This window comes from Trachypithecus francoisi, unplaced genomic scaffold (genome assembly GCF_009764315.1).
Source record: "Trachypithecus francoisi isolate TF-2019V2 unplaced genomic scaffold, Tfra_2.0 Lachesis_group4, whole genome shotgun sequence".
Classification (NCBI taxonomy): domain Eukaryota; kingdom Metazoa; phylum Chordata; class Mammalia; order Primates; family Cercopithecidae; genus Trachypithecus; species Trachypithecus francoisi.
This window is the reverse complement of record NW_022681469.1, coordinates 134,890,854-134,907,046: the sequence shown is the minus strand read 5'-3', so window position 1 is coordinate 134,907,046 and position 16,193 is coordinate 134,890,854. Positions and strand designations below refer to the sequence as shown.

General features: G+C 39.0%; 1 protein-coding gene across 3 annotated transcripts in view; it reads right to left on the bottom strand.

The window, feature by feature from the left end:
• SUGCT (succinyl-CoA:glutarate-CoA transferase) overlaps positions 1–16,193 on the bottom strand; it is a 738,264-nt gene that overhangs the window by 257,302 nt on the left and 464,769 nt on the right. The window lies entirely within an intron of this gene.

Below are 16,193 nucleotides of genomic sequence, written 5' to 3'. Positions count from 1 at the left end.
CTTTCATTTTCAGTATTGGAAAATGAAATATACCTCAAAGCATATGGTTATTCTGGAGACATATTACTAAATTTGATGCACCCAGACTAAAAAACTGTATGAGTGAGCCAGGAAATGTACAGCGAATGTACAAGAAGGCACCGTCAACAGCAGGCAGGCAAGGCCTGGTGTCAGAACCAAGCACACTCAGGGGAGATGTCTAAAATGCATGCCTTTCTCCTAATCCCACTTACTTATCCAGCCTCCCCAGACGTGGTTTCTGGATCAGAGGAGGAGTGCTGATCCAGATAGAAATTCTGACACACACTCAGTTGCTTTGAGAATTACCATAATTAATCTTAAACTGATATGAGGCAAGCCCGAAGTTCATGATGGAATTCAGTCTTAAACACAACTAAATCCCCTTGGCCCAAAGTGGAGCCACACATAATAAGCTGTTAAAAATCAGGATTATTGTTCAAACCAGCACTGGGATCCCAAGGGCAGTCCAGAATCACTAGGATTTGCTGGTTTCTTCTCAGAACACTCCATTTCTAAACACTTAATTTTGGCTTTGCCAAAACAAATGCAGTTTCCAAGGGGAAGCAGATGAGGTGTAAGTTGAACCATTACCCATTACAAGTAGAATCACTGAATCATTTGATAGCTAGCTCTCTTCTAACAAACTGTTTTCCTAGAATTTTTTCCTGACTTAGGTATTATATTAATGCTCTTCCCTACTTGACAAATTTTACCACTCACTAATAAACAACAAAATAAAAGACACACCACAAAAATCAGGACCAAGAAAAATACGACCCAAACTAAAAAATATATCACAAAGTTAATATAATTGGGTCACAGATTCTGTTTTAAACTTCCTGGTAGTCAAAGCAAGAAGAGAAAAAGTTTGCAAGAATTAAGTTAAAGTGATTGCAGATAGAGACCCAGATGTAAATGATTATTCAAAAATTACATGTATAAATATTTCAGTTAATGTGGGTCTACTTAAGACTCACATGTGGATGCTGCATGAAGGTTTTCCTTCACACATCCCTTCCAGAGCAATGGCTGCTGCCCTTTCCCTTAGGCCCCAAGCCACTCCAGAAGGAAGAGGTGTCCTGCAGATGGGACAATACTTCCGTTTTTAAAATAGGGTCAATGTTTCCATTTTACACCAAAAGAAATAATTGTTATTATTATTATTTTATGAATAAACTTTGTAATTTGGGAACCTAACATGGTACCTCTAATACCAAGAGCTCAATAAATGTTAACTAATTAAATTGAGCTTTGTGGCTAATAGTTTGAACACTTACATTGCTCTACTTAATTATAAAGGAAACTTTTAAAGTAATGGCCTATAATGCATTCTGATTTGGCTTAAAAAAAATCAAAAAACAAAAACAGCATTTTGAAATGTGGACTTACCAAGAACTCAGAAAGAGATCAGCTCTCCTTTGTCACTCCAATGCATTATGCACAGCAAAAGGTCAGTAAACATAAGCTGGATCAGATTCAGCCAGTTCTTCAGGTATCAGATATATAGCCACAATCCATTTGTTGTTTTGCTATTATTTTTTTAAGAGTTTTCAGTGCAATTCTGAAGTACCGATATATAAACAAAAGTTAAGAAACAGTGTGTGAAAGAATAAAATGATAATCATATTTCTTTTTCTTTTTTTTTTTTGAGATGGAGTCTTGCTCTGTCGCCTAGGCTGGAGTGCAGTAGCACGATCTGCTTACTGCAAGCTCCGCCTCCCAGGTTCAGGCCATTCTCCTGCCTCAGCCTCCCAAGTAGCTGGGACTATAGGTGCCCGCCACCACGCCTGCTAATTTTTTGTATTTTTAGTAGAGATGGGGTTTCACCATGTTAGCCAGGATGGTATCGATCTCCTGACCTCATGATCCGCCCACCTTGGCCTCCCAAAGGGCTGCAATAATCATATTTCTATTGTAAGGAAGAATGAAAAGAACTTTCTATGCAGTGAGAAGCCACCCTGCATCCATCCTGGTCTCTGGTACTTACATGTACCTAAGTTAATCTTCACAATAATACGATCATGTACACTCGACCATTATCATTGTTTTACAGATAAGGATACTAGGGCTCAAAGAGGTTAAATAATGTGCTCGAGATCACAGATACATACAGCAAGAGAATAGGAGCCCGTTTATATGTAATTGCAAAGCTCGTATTATTCCTAGCATACCTCGAAAGAACATTCACATAGCAGAATACAGGATACCAGGCTCATTTTTCTAAATGAGGAAACCAAAAAAAAATCAGAAAGACAAACTGGCATTGCAGTGTATGCTAGAGACAAAACTACAACTCGGAGCTTTTCTACCAATCACAGCTGGTTTGCTCTGAAAAGTGTCATTGACAGAGTGTCTGTGACATTCTGAAGAGAGAGTTTAAGTTAATAAATAACAACAATGTGTTTTCCCTCTTTTTACCATTTTTGGCTCATTGGTAAAACAGACTTTGTAAGCTTCTTTGTGAATTCAACTATTGTACTAAAGTACCAAAGGACATAATTGAGATAAACTAAAAAATATAATAAATGGACTAAAAACATACCATTTTCACAAGGGAAACCACTATTTTCTAGGCTGCATTCCCTAGAGCTAGAGAATATACTTCTAATGAGCTTTGAGTAATCCCATAAATTGAAAACCTAACCTTGTAATGCCTGATAGTAATCTAAACTACTTAGATATGTTTTGTATTATACCACAAAACAGTGGTTTGTTCATGAAATGTAACAAAATATCATGTGTTACTCATACTTTGGCCTTAGGCTTACATGTGTTGAAACCATAATCCCCAACGTATTTCAGAGTATGTTTGGACAACCAAAGTTACTCTATGAAAATGACCCAAAAGGAAAACCCTATTCCATTAAAAACACAAATTGCTAAGAGTTAAATGTTTAAGTATTGCATAGAGTGTATAAGGAAGATTTAAAATATAGTGTTCATTTTTCCCACTTAAAAAAATGAAAAAGGAACATTCAGGAACCATGCAGGAAAGCTGTAAATTAGCTACATCCTGATCTACTTCATGTATTTTGCATTACGTAATGTGGAAGAAACGAGATACTACATCCCAACAAAAGGCTGTTTGATACAAAGAGCTTCAGATTCAGAGAGAAAGGGAGCTACCTTGGTTCTAAATTAGGAAGACGTTTCAGAGTAATGCAGAATATCAGAAACTAATAATAGAACTCACAGGTTGAAGATCCTCAAGTCAAAATAACTGAAGCCCATCTTGGAAATATTCATGGATATTATTGAGGCCATAAATTCTCCATAGACAGGGCTATGGTAGTTAAGAATGTGAACAGCAGTATTAGGTAGAAACACATCTAAAACCCAGTTCTGTAATTCACTAGGTCTATGGCCTTAGGAAAAGCACTTCCCCTCTCTGGGTCTTAATTTCCTCATTTCTAAAATGGATACTTTTCTCCCAAAGTTGTGAGGATTAAATGAGATGGTGTGTGCAAAATATTTAGTAAATTTCCTGGCACCTAGTATGCACTCAACAAGTCTTAGCTACTATTATTATTGTCATTATTATTGTTTTATGAATAATCTTTGTGATTTGGGGACTTAACCTGGTAACTATCATAAAAGAGCTCAATGCATATTTACTAATTGAACTGAGCTCTGTGGCTAAAAGCTTCAACACTTACATTGCTCTACTTAATTATAAAGGAAACTTTTAAAGTAACATCATCCAAACTCTGCGAAATGCTGGGTTGGCCATCAAATAAGACTGGGAAATGAGAGGTTCCTGCAGAACTTCTCAGAGTCTTCAATGTCACAATGTGAATTATAAATCTCAGCCAGGTGTGATGACTCACACCTGTAATCCCAGCACTTGGGGGGCCTAGGTGAGAGAAGCACTTAAGCCCAGGACTTTGAGACCAGCCTGGGCAATACAGTGAGACTCTGTCTCTACAAAAAATTTAAAAATTAGCCGAGTGTGGTGGTGCATTCCTGTAGTTCCACCTACTTGGGGAGCTGAGGTGGGAGGATAACTTGAGCCCAGAGGATGAGGCTGTAGTGAGCTATAATTGCATCACTGCACTCCAGTCTGGCTGACAAAGTGACACTCTGTCTCAAAAAAAAAAAAAAAAAAATCTCCAGAAGAAGCATACAATAAAGCCTTCAGTGTTTCTCAAATTTACACAGATTCCTCACCTGGAAAACAATTTTACAACATGATCCCTAAATTCCTCCCTCCTAATTAAAAGGTTAGAATATCAAGCATTTTTCTGATCAAATTATGCATATGAATACATATATACATAAAAATGATGATTCTTCTTCGAAAGCAAAACCAATTAGATCTTTCTGCATTTTCCCTTTCCAAGGCCCACCCAAAAAGAACTCAATCTCTGATGCTCCATCATGTATATAACTTAATCCTTTAACTTAAATAGATCAAGTTCATCTAGAGTTTATTTTTAAGTCACTTCTGATTTAATATGCCTTTTTAAAACTTACGTTGGTTGACATTAAATCCTAGATGTTAACGCTGACAAGTTCCATGATAAAGACTTGATCATGTAAGAGTAAAACATTTTTTGAAAAACTTACTTTTCAGTAGGTTTCTTATTAAGACAAAATGTTACCCATATCCAAATCCTCAACAATGTTTAATGTGGTAAAAGCAGTTAATGAAACTGTCACTTTAATCTCCTAAGTAAAAGGGAAGCAGGAAACAAGGAAAGGCTCCATTTGCCTCTATCCCCCTATCTTCCACAAAGACGCTTCCTGGATCCTCTAGGATCCCAAATCTCACCCTTTGGCATTTTCTCTCTCTGAGCTGAAGACCCTGTTTCCATCTGTGTAGTGGGTATCCTCACACATGGTCGCTTCAGTTTCCATATGCCCAAAGTGAAACTCACAACTGCAGCACGAAACCTTTTCCAACCCATCCTGGTATCAGTGTCATCCACACTTTCAGTCTTCCTCAATGTTTCCTTCACCCTCATCCTCCACCTTCAATCCACTTTCTGCCTCTTAGAAAGCTTTCCAGTTAATCCTTTCTCCAGGAGCCCCACTCTCTTTGCCTTTCTGCTTTTGTCTTTTCTGATCCAACAGAAGGTAGACAGCTTCCTGTTGCTGTTTTTGACATTCCTCTACCCTCTATCCATCCACTACCTTACTGAGAGATGTTTCTAAAATGAAAAGCAGTCCTCACACTCTCCTAGTGACAGTCCTTCAACGACTTGCCTTCTCTGACTGAATACAATGCAATCTGCTCAGCATGCTAGACAAGGCACTGCACAAAGTAGTTGTAACCTACCACTCTAGCCCACCTCTCACCAGGCTCCACTCCTTGGACTCCAGCCTCTCAAAAGACCCTGTGAGACACACACACACCATTTCTTCTACCATCTAGTATCTGCCACGCCCGACCTTGTCTTACTGGCAAACATACAAATATCTTTCAAACATACAAATATCTTTTAATACTTACCTCTCACCAGCCTGCAAAGCAGATCCTAACTCCTGCCCCTTCATAGTGTTGTTATTCCCATCTCTGTGTTTCCCTCGCAATTAATATCTTCCGTTATTAGTATGCTTTTTAAGTTCTCCTCAGGACGGAGTTTCTCAAGATTGTAGATATTCTCTATTCGCCTCCATTTCTGCTCTATACAGCCCTACACAATGGCAGGTACATAATGGGTGCCCATTCATGTCTATTCAGTGACTGAAAAATAAATGAATGAATGAAATCCAAATAGATTTTAAGGCTTTGATTTTAGAAACTGCTATGTTAAACATAAGGAAAGCCACAAAAATATGCCAACTCTTGTATTCTCCAAAAAAATCACGGAATATCTTGAGTGGAAAGAGTGAGTTATTAGGTAATTCTTTGTGTGGGTCCATTTGTGTCTGTGAACATAAAGACGTCCACTTTGGTGTATTGTGCCACTGACTTGAATGTCATCAGATAAAATTTAAAGCCCCATTCCACAATGAAAGGAAATTGGTGGTTCTGAAGTTGATTGGAGTAGAACGTAAAGTAAGTTATCATTTGTTTCTTTGGCTTAAAATTTCCCAAAATAACTCAAAGCTGTATTTCCATGGCCATTGTCTTATGCTGGTAGAGCATCACCCCGACAGGAAAATCTGCCCGCGTGTTAGCAAAAGCTTGAAATTCATTAGGCCAGGCGCTGAGAGGCGGACGCGTGTGCTGCTCTGCCCAGCAGAGGGCGCACAGCTCCCAATACCGTGCAACGCCGGCCAACAAAGCGGGCTGGCGGGACTGGGTGAGGTTGTTCAACAAACCCAAGCCTTTGAATCCGGGTCAGCGTGCTGACCTCCTGTCCTAGCCTGCTCCTTGGCATTCTGTTCTGTCCTTCCCACTCACAATGAGGTGTTAGTGAGCCTCCAGCTCTCAGGCAAACCAGTTTGGGAGCAAATAGGGAGAGGGCAAAGGTTAGGCTCTTCACTCAGGAGTGTGATGATTTCTTGGAAAAGGAAGCTTTAACTCACTCCTAGTTGGCCTTACAGCGACAGAAAGCACCCTAAACTGGCTGTAGCCTACATTCTAATTCTTTCCCTCTGTAAGTGAATAAAGGACGATCAAGGTAGGGGTTTTCAATAGGCCCCTGTCCCCAAACTGAATGAAAATGACCTCCTACTCTAATTTGGTTTAGATATTTTAGGCATCGGAAGTGTAACGCTAAGATCACTACTCTATTAAAAGGCTCAATGGCATAAAGTCCTTCACCTAAGTACATTACTAATACTTAATGAGCTTGTAGAATAGGAGAGAAAACATGACATCCTCTCGCATTCTAAAAACAGATGCTTCTGTTGATAAATGTAGGAAGAAGGGCCAGTGATCTAGAAAGAAAAAATTAAACATATAAAATAAAACAAGCAGAGTCATGTAACATTCAAGGAAACCTATAAGTTCCCACGCTTTTTCTGAGAAAAACAAGGGACTATCATAGGCCTTGCAGGGAGATTGCTTGTCTGCTCTGTTAATCATTAAACCTGTTAAAAGGGAGGAGATAGCAAAGGCCTCGGGCGAACACTCAGAAAGATGTCACAAAATAGTTTTTTTCTTCCTTCAAAATATGCCTCAAGCACAGAAATGAGAAGCCTGCCCGGAATTTTACCCCCACATTAAGGAACCTCCCCAACTCCTATGCAAAGATCTAGAAGAAGGAGGGAACATGGTTACTGAAAAATGGTGGCCACCTCAGGATGGGCTAAAGAACAAAATGGGGACCGGGGATAATGAAAGATGAAGGTTGGTGTAACTCACTGTAAACAGCGCTAAGGGTATGATCTATATCAAACTCATGAGAAGCCACTGAGGAATTTTAAACAGGGGAATGACATGAGCAGATTTGCATGTTGGGTAGATCATTCTAGAAATAGAAAATAGTGGGGCAAGCTTATGCATATCAAACATGAAATGTCAAATTAAATTTCATGCTTACTAATTATGATAGGGCATGGCAAGATCATTAACTTATTTTTGAAAAGCAGGACATACCAAATAAGAAGGGGAATTTTTCTCATTTCTAGTCCACTTGACTTACACCCTAAACCCAGGGCCTCATGCCTTGAACAATGCTAACGGCTACTATTCATGCAGACCACAAGGCCGAGAACCATCTAAATCCAGAATAAAATCTCAAGTGATTTGAGATTTTATCACTACTATCTTACTTTCCAATCATAAAAGTATTATTCATTATACAGGAACTTAATTACACAAAAAAACTTATGGAACAGCTACTATATTTAATCCATTGTACTAGACTCTTTTGGGAACTCTGAGATCAATAAAATGTAATCTTTGTCTTTAGAAATTCAGAGACTACTTCAAATCAAGTAGAGGAAATCACTTGTTTTTTATTTGGTTTATAGGTAACCTTGGGCACACAAGAATACCAATGAAAGCACTTTTGTTATCATTATGCATTTGTAATACATATTCCTATGTATCTAAACCTTTTTAGTATCTAATGTCCAGTTATGCAAGCGTAAATATAGAGTCTGAACTTAGGAAAATCAAATTTAAATCAACGTATTTTCTATACTCTTAGGTTGCATTTCCTTGAAAAATAGAGGTTAGATATTCTTAAAAACACATCAGCACCAACTAGGGAATAACCATAAAAAAAAAATAGGATGAAGAATATATTTAATTCATCCTAGAATTTAAGTTCCCTAGAAGTTGACATGAGAGTTCTGCTCCCTTCAGTCCTATTTATGCTCAAAATTACCATGCCAGTTCATTGCTCCAACATCCCATCAGTATTGCAGTTCTGAAAAGCAGCCACCCGAGACTGTTTGGGAAATTTCTACCATTTCTAGAAGCAAGTGGGAATATCCTAAGAGTGTCATCCTATTGGAGAATGCTGCCACTACTATGAATAAGGTCTAGGATGGGATTGCTAATCCCATGAAAGGGAGAGATAGTATACCTAGAAATGATTAGAATGGATGACAAAAAGAACAGAAGATCCCAGAAGGGAAGGAAACAGTTCTAGTAGGTTTTCATGAGGACACTATGACTTCCTACTGTTGCAGGCCGAAAGAGTGAGAGTCGTGATCAACTCCATATACCACTGGAGGCTATATGAGTAAACAGCAAACTGTTCTTATGAAAGCAGGATGTTGGCGAACTGACAAACTGAGTCTACCATCCAGAAAGAATGCTGAGGGCAGTCACGACCCAGGCACAAGTATTTCTTTAGATTAGACACGTCTGAAGCCTGTTAGCAATAATGTGAACCTGTGATCAATCAAGCAGCTGAGCAATCGTTAACTCCTCCTCCCTGCTCTTTCTACCCAATAAATAGGAAGGGCTGTAGAGGCTCAGGGTTGCTGCCTTTGCTCACTAGAAGCAGGGAACCCTCTTTCCCCCCCCCAGATCCGTTCTTTGAAACAGTTTCTTTTGTTTTAAGTTTTCATTTCTACGTTCCTACCCCATTGTTCAGTCCCGTGGTAACTGTGGTAAAGTGCAGCATCCAACTGCCTCTGTAACTCAGATTTGGGGGTTGGTTGGTTGGTTGGTTTTTCTCATGGCTTAAGTATATAACCATGGTTTGAGGGCTGACCTATAATCTGATCCTACATTAGCAGACACAATTGAGAGAGGAAAGAAATCTATTTCACGCAGCAGAGTTGGGCTGAAGTTACTTAAAGTGAAACCATGTTTAAAATTCTAAGTATTGTTATATGAAGAGGTCTCCATGGTAAAAATTGAAAGAGTATGTCTATAAAAGGCCAAAGAAACTATTTCTAAATGAAAATGTTGAGTGCTTTGAAATGAGAACTTTCAGGCAAAGGGCAATCCTGGATTTTTAGATACACTTTGAATTTGGCCATTTGAAGGGTTAGATCTTATTTGAAGGGTTAGATCTTAGAAAAACGGTGTCCAATCTTTTGGCTTCCCTGGGCCACATTTGAAAAAGTATCTTGGGTCACACATAAAATATACTAACACTAACGATAGCTGATGAGCAAAAACAAACAAATAAATAAAAAAACCCTCACGTTTTAAGAAAGTTTACAAATTTGTGTTGGGCCACATTCAGAGCCATCTAGGCTGCATACAGTCTGCAGGCCACAGGTTGGACAAGCTTGTCTTAGAGGCTTAGGCTTTCTCCTACAGAACTGCTGTTGTCAAATACTAGAAGACGAAGCATAAGGTTCCTGTGACACTCCACATCATGGAATTTCACGGTAATGAACCACAGCATAAATAAAGCCAGGGTACTTTGTGGTTCATGTAAGTATTTCCACATCAGACTCAAAACCTTCAGAAAATGTTTCTAAGCAGTATTATTTTATCACTCAGAAATCCATTACATGAGTACCTCAAAGATTTGTGGCTAGGACATAAGTTCTTGATGGTTACAGTCCACAGGGAAACCTGGTGTCTGCAGATCCCAGATCGCTCCCTTCGCCAATCAAATGAGCTAAGAGCTTCAGGTCAACACAAAACAAAAGGTAAACTAGAATAACAAGAGGTTTTTAGACTGTACACCCTGATGTCAAACTCTACAGATTTCCACCTTATGCAATTACTACCTTGGAAGCTATTCCTAAGACATCCAAATAGCAAATACTAAACTATTTGCTACTAATACATCTGGCCATTCAAAGGGTACATAGATAAAATGAAGAAATTCTGTTTGTATACTACCATAAGCAGTTTTGAATTTCATATAAATATGGGACTTAAAAAATATTCCCTTCTCCTCTTTCTTTCTAGAACTGGCTTCAGATTTACAGTATTCCATTTATGTTGCTCTATTAGAAAGACAGTAGTACATTTCATGTTTTGACTACAAAATCTTGGAACATAGTGTTGAGTATGAGTACCTTAAAAAGTACTTAACTGCCCCCTCCCCCATATCAAAGTAAAGATAGCTTAAAAACAAAACAAAATTGTCTCTAACTAGACAATTCTGAGCATCATCCTCATGCCACAGACATATCTACTCCCTTTATGTGAAATGAATGCTTATTCATTTGAATCCAATCCACAAGGCTTATTAAAAAGAAAGAAAAAACCCTCTACCTTGATTCTTCAGAAATTCTGAATTAGTATGTCCACTTGACCAAGAAAAAAAGAAAAGTGGTTTACTCTGGTTTTCATGATTTCTACTTCCTAAAGGTATTTGAGGCTTGAATTTTCAAATCAATTAGGAAGTTAAGTACCAAGTCTCCATGTCTCTCATCAAAGAAAAACAAACAGAACTTGTTACAATTGTATCCCCCAAACTGATTTGAAAGCCCTGGAGATTACCCAGATGCACAGAGGTTCTCTAATAAACCCTGCAACATTAACAAAATGAATACCTTAGATGACATTCTACAATCCATGTGTTATCAGTCAGCCCTGGTAACCCATTCATCTAGCCACAATGATGCCTGGAATTTGAGTGAAAGTGTTTTCAGCACAACTTTGTTGGTTGGGCTAATGGGACACTTGCATGAAGTAACTTTCTTAGATGCACAGAAATCCAGCTTGAGTCTACACTGGGATTCACACACACATAAGAAATGAGTGAACAGGAACTCTGTCTTTTATTCTTATGTTGTTGGAAATTTTTGCTCTTATTTGTTTGTTTGGTGGAAGGCTCCTGAAAAAAGAATAATGAAATGGTTTTGCAGACACATCCAGGAAGAGGCTGTAACTGGCAGAACAGACTGCTTTCAACTTCAGGTATGGGTTGTATGTTCTTTGTGTGTTCCAGTCTCATAGAAAGAACTGCTGACAGGCACAAGAAATGTTGCTTCAGAGCCCAACAGACAAAATATAACTGCAAAGAGGAAGAGAAGCAATCTCCTCACATGTGACCTGGTGCAGCCTCCTCACAATGAGAAATGCAGGGATCCCGGCACCCTATGGGCACTTTGGAAGAGCTTCCAGAGTGCACGGTGCCGGGTCTTTGGATGCTCACACCAGTATCCATATAGCACTCCCACTCAGGCGCTACCCCTACCTGACTTGCTGGGATTTGGAGTCCAGTAAGGGGAGCTAGAGTGAGGAAAAGAAGAAAGGACTGCTTGAAAGTATAGCTAGAGGCCTGGAGTTACACCAGTGAGCAGAAAGTGATATTACGGTTTATTATGTATTATCCACAAGCTGGTAAGCCTGGGGAAACTTAGCTTAGAAATCAAAAGCAATTGGGTTTTAAGTTTGTTTCTAGAAGGAGTAAGAGAGAATATTAAAGAAATTCAGACGGGTAATTTGGAGGAAGAGAATGAAAACTTGTAATCACTAAGGTGACTTATATTACCCAGAATCATGCTCATACAGGAAATCTTATAAAATGAATCCATTCTTCAGAGGACTGAAAGGCATTCCAAGGGACCAGCTTTGGTGCTGAAGTTAATATGACCCTCAAAGCAAAAGCAAGTAAACCACTGCAATTTGGTGTAAAAAGCATGGCTATCATCTACCCTCCCACACTTCATTTCCTCAATTTTAAATAAAAACATTCCTTACCCTTCAATTTACAGCCAACAATCTAATTTCCTAATTAATGAGAATACACACGCTACCCACAAACTTCTGAGAAACCCTCTCCCAACCCTATGGTATCCTCTGGCAAGGATAATATTGGGTAGCAAGCAAATCTCAAGCACCAGCTTCTGAGGCTTCCCTTAAAAAAGTGTCGGTTTCAACCTCCCTCTCTCATCTGACCACAAAACAGACCTGCTTCCTGTGGCATCGGAAGTTGGCAGCAGCAATGAGACAGTATTTCATTTAGAAGGAAGTGGAGAGGAAGGTAGGCCCCGTTTAGGTTCCCCTTAAAATTCCAACTCTCCAGTCACCATTAAGTTTAGAATCGTGGACAGAAAAGAAGATGGTCTTGGAGATGAGAGAAATGCTCTTATTAAGAATCATTATCCCCTTGTCAGTATTTTGAAGGTCTAATATTCTCTCTATCTCAAATGTCAACCCTCTCCATTCTGAGAGTCATGTATCACACATGTGTGGTTTGAAAATTTGCACACTATCTACACAGATCCTGTGTTTGGGATGGTAGCTGTCATTCCCTGGTCAAAGGTACCATCTTCTGTCACCTTCTTGACCACCTGGTTTTCTGAAATAATATCCTACAGGTATGGCTCACATCCCATGCATCCAAACGGATGTCTGTCCCATCAACAGATGTTGATGTCCCATCAAACAGATGTTTGACCCCTGCATGCTCGTTCCCACTCTGGATTTCATGTCTACGTGAACAGTCCCTCTTCTTGCAGTGACTTTCTCTAGTTCTCTGCTAGGAAAAAGAACTTCATATACATGAATGCCCAAAACAATTATCACCTCTATGAATCCTCCCTCCACTCACCTTTCTAAAGAGCATCTGCCTCTATAGTAATGACCTGGTGTGCTGACATACATGAATTAATTGTTTATGTGTCCAGCTCCCTGAACAAGGTTCAAGACGTTGATTTCGTCCTTTTGGTAGTGAAGATAATTAGAATCTCTTGGCTGAATCATCACTCTAACTACAGTCTACTGGCAAAGAGGGGCCCACCATGGTCCAGAACTCAAGAGAAAGGCATGGTTCCAGTATATTGAGTGCTGTGGTCCAGTTACCCTTTTGCACTGTTGCGCTTTAAGCAACAGCTAAGGGTGTGAATTTAAACAGCTGATATCTTGGCATGTGGCACTACCTATGCAGAAATCTGGACTTGCAAGGATATTATCACTCCAGTAGATGAGAATCCACTTGTCTGTGAGAAACCATGGGTACACTATTTGACGGAGATGAAGAAAAGGCAGTAGCATGCTAATAAGACTTTTCAGTCTTTTCCTGACCTTTTTGGGTAAGATAATACACTGGATTTTTTTGGGGGGGGGGTGGGGGAGAAACTAATAGAGGAGTCAGATGATATCTGAAGGGCTCAAAGATTAGCTGGAAAAATAAAAAATAGTACCTATATTTGTCAGAATAGGCTGAATTATGTTACAGGAACAGCAACTCCAAATCTCAGTGGCTTAAAACAACAAAGGTTTATTTCTCTTCCATGCTATATTTCAACTGTGGGTCAATAGTGGACTCTGTTCCTTTTAATCATTGAGGAACCCAGGCTGACAAAGAAGTCACTGTATCAAGCATTTACCAGTCCACCATGCCAAGGAGATTGAGAGCTCTTCCGGGTCTCAGGCAGGATACGGAATGCTCTGGCCTGGAAATGACATACAACCCTCTGTTTGTGGCACCACGGCCAGACCTAGTCTTCATTCCACCCTACTATAAGAAAGCCAGAAAGTGAATCCTGCCACATTGCCAAAAGTCAGAAAGCTGGAAATATTTGGTAAACAGCACTGATGACTACTACATGACCTTATTTGTACTTCAAGCTTGTAAAGTAGATCACACTTGTTATAATAAATTGAATTATATTTTACTGAAACAGGTTTTCCTGTTAATTTAGTTTCAATGAATCAAATGCATATTGCTCATAGATGTTTCCATGTCCAGTCTGAAAGATTCTAGGAAAAAAAACTTATCTGAACCTGAAGTTGTACAACAATTGCACAGTTCTATCTCCAAGATGTTTTGCTAAGGAAGCTAAGCCAGAACAATTCCTTGTTTGATAAATAATTTGGGAAACATTAACCTACCTATTAACAATCTGACTTTTATAGGTTAAGGATTTTCTTTTGGAGAAACAGAATCTGATGGAAAACAGAGATTCATTAGAATAACAAAAATATGTAAGATCTAGTTTCTATCTTCTTACCTACTCGCTGTATAACTTTGAATCCCTGTGCGTCAATATTTCTACCCAGAAATAGACAACATTATTTCATTCAGTTATCAAATAGTCATTGTGCATCCACTGGATGCAGCCACTAGGTTGCATTGGTAATACAGCGATTAAGGGGAAAGATGCACGATACTTGATCTCACGGATCTTCTAATCTGCTTGCTACTAGTTATAAAAACCATTTGATTCTAAATAATAGAATGTGTTAATACAGGAATAAATATCCACAGTATAAAAATTACCAAGACTGTCACTAATCTGTTCAATGCACCAGTATAAGAGTCTTTAAAAGGAGGTAATAGGGAAGACAAGTGACAGGAAGGCAATGAATACAAGAGGGAAATGTAAACTTTAACACCTCATATATTAGCTGAAAGAAGGTCTGAAAGAAGATCTCCATCCGTCAGCATCTACCAGAACCCCAGTGTTCAATGAAACACATGTCCAAGTTTCCAAAGATATGTAAAGCCAAACCTGTCAAATAGTGTGTGGCCCATTCATGGAGGGGAAGTCATATTTTCTTGGATAGCTGATAGGGCCTTAAGTTCTCCTTTGATTTCCTAGGTATTCAACTTGAAACAATTTGTGCGTGTTTAAAGAATCCCATTTCCTAAATGAAAATTTACATTGCAGCAGCAATATTTAATGTTACCAAAGTGATCTCTATACATTTAGAAAAGCGGTGGTAGAATTTTATCTGTGACTGTCTGGTCCTTTTAATATCAGTAGTACCAATATGATTTCCAAGGACATGATGTACTCCCAGTGCCTATTGTAATTTTATTTTTTAGCTATTTTTATTGGAATGAGTGAATAAACTATTAAAACACAAAGAATCCTTTTATAACTACAAAGGAAATGTGCAAAAACCAATGAAAAGGATAAGAAATGATTTCTAAATTGAACAGTTTGTTTTATTATTAACAATAACAATAAAGTAAGTCACACAGCTCATAAGTCCTCCCAGATGAGACATCTGTGGGATTCTCTAGTTTGAAAAGAAACTTAGCTTATAAACATGTCAGCCATGTCCCAAATAAAATGAGGATTTCGAACTACATGGAAATGAAACTATTTGTTCTTCAACATGTCCAAGATTCAGTGTTATTTTAAGATGCTTTTCCTTCCAATTAAATAGGACATGTTTTCCATCAGCTGCAGAGGGAAAAGGTACAAGTAACTTTGGTGAATATAAATTGCTTAAGCTACTAAACTTAAGATCATAGGCTATCAACTACTGATACGAAATCTAAATCCACCCCAGCTCACAGTGTAAAGAGTCCATGTTAGGTTTGAACCTTATTAGCAAAGACCATCTCCATATTCTGGTTACCACATTTGACCTTTAATGAGTTGGGACAGCTAAATGATTTTGAAGATGGGAGTGGTGTAACTAGTTATAACTGTAACTAGTTCCTAAAAATTTATCATACTCTTTTTTTGGGGGGGCATGAAAAAGAAAAGAAAAAAGAAAGGAGAGAGGCGTAGTTAGTAGCCATTGAGATACACAACATAAAGGGAGTTAGTGAAAGCTTCTCTTTTTCCACGCCCCTGTCCCAGAAACAATGTGAGGACTTGTCCTCTGCCTCTAAGGTGGTATCAGTTTTATCAGTGACAACATGTCAATTAAATGCTCCCAACGTTGTACACAATGCTTTTCTTTTTTTTTTTTTTTTTTTTTTTTGAGACGGAGTCTTGCTCTGTCACCCGGGCTGGAGTGCAGTGGCCGGATCTCAGCTCACTGCAAGCTCCGCCTCCCAAGTTCATGCCATTCTCCTGCCTCAGCCTCCCGAGTAGCTGGGACTACAGGCGCCCGCCACCTCACCCGGCTAGTTTTTTTTTTGTATTTTTAGTAGAGACGGGGTTTCACCGTGTTAGCCAGGATGGTCTCGATCTCCTGACCTCGTGATCCGCCCGTCTCGGCC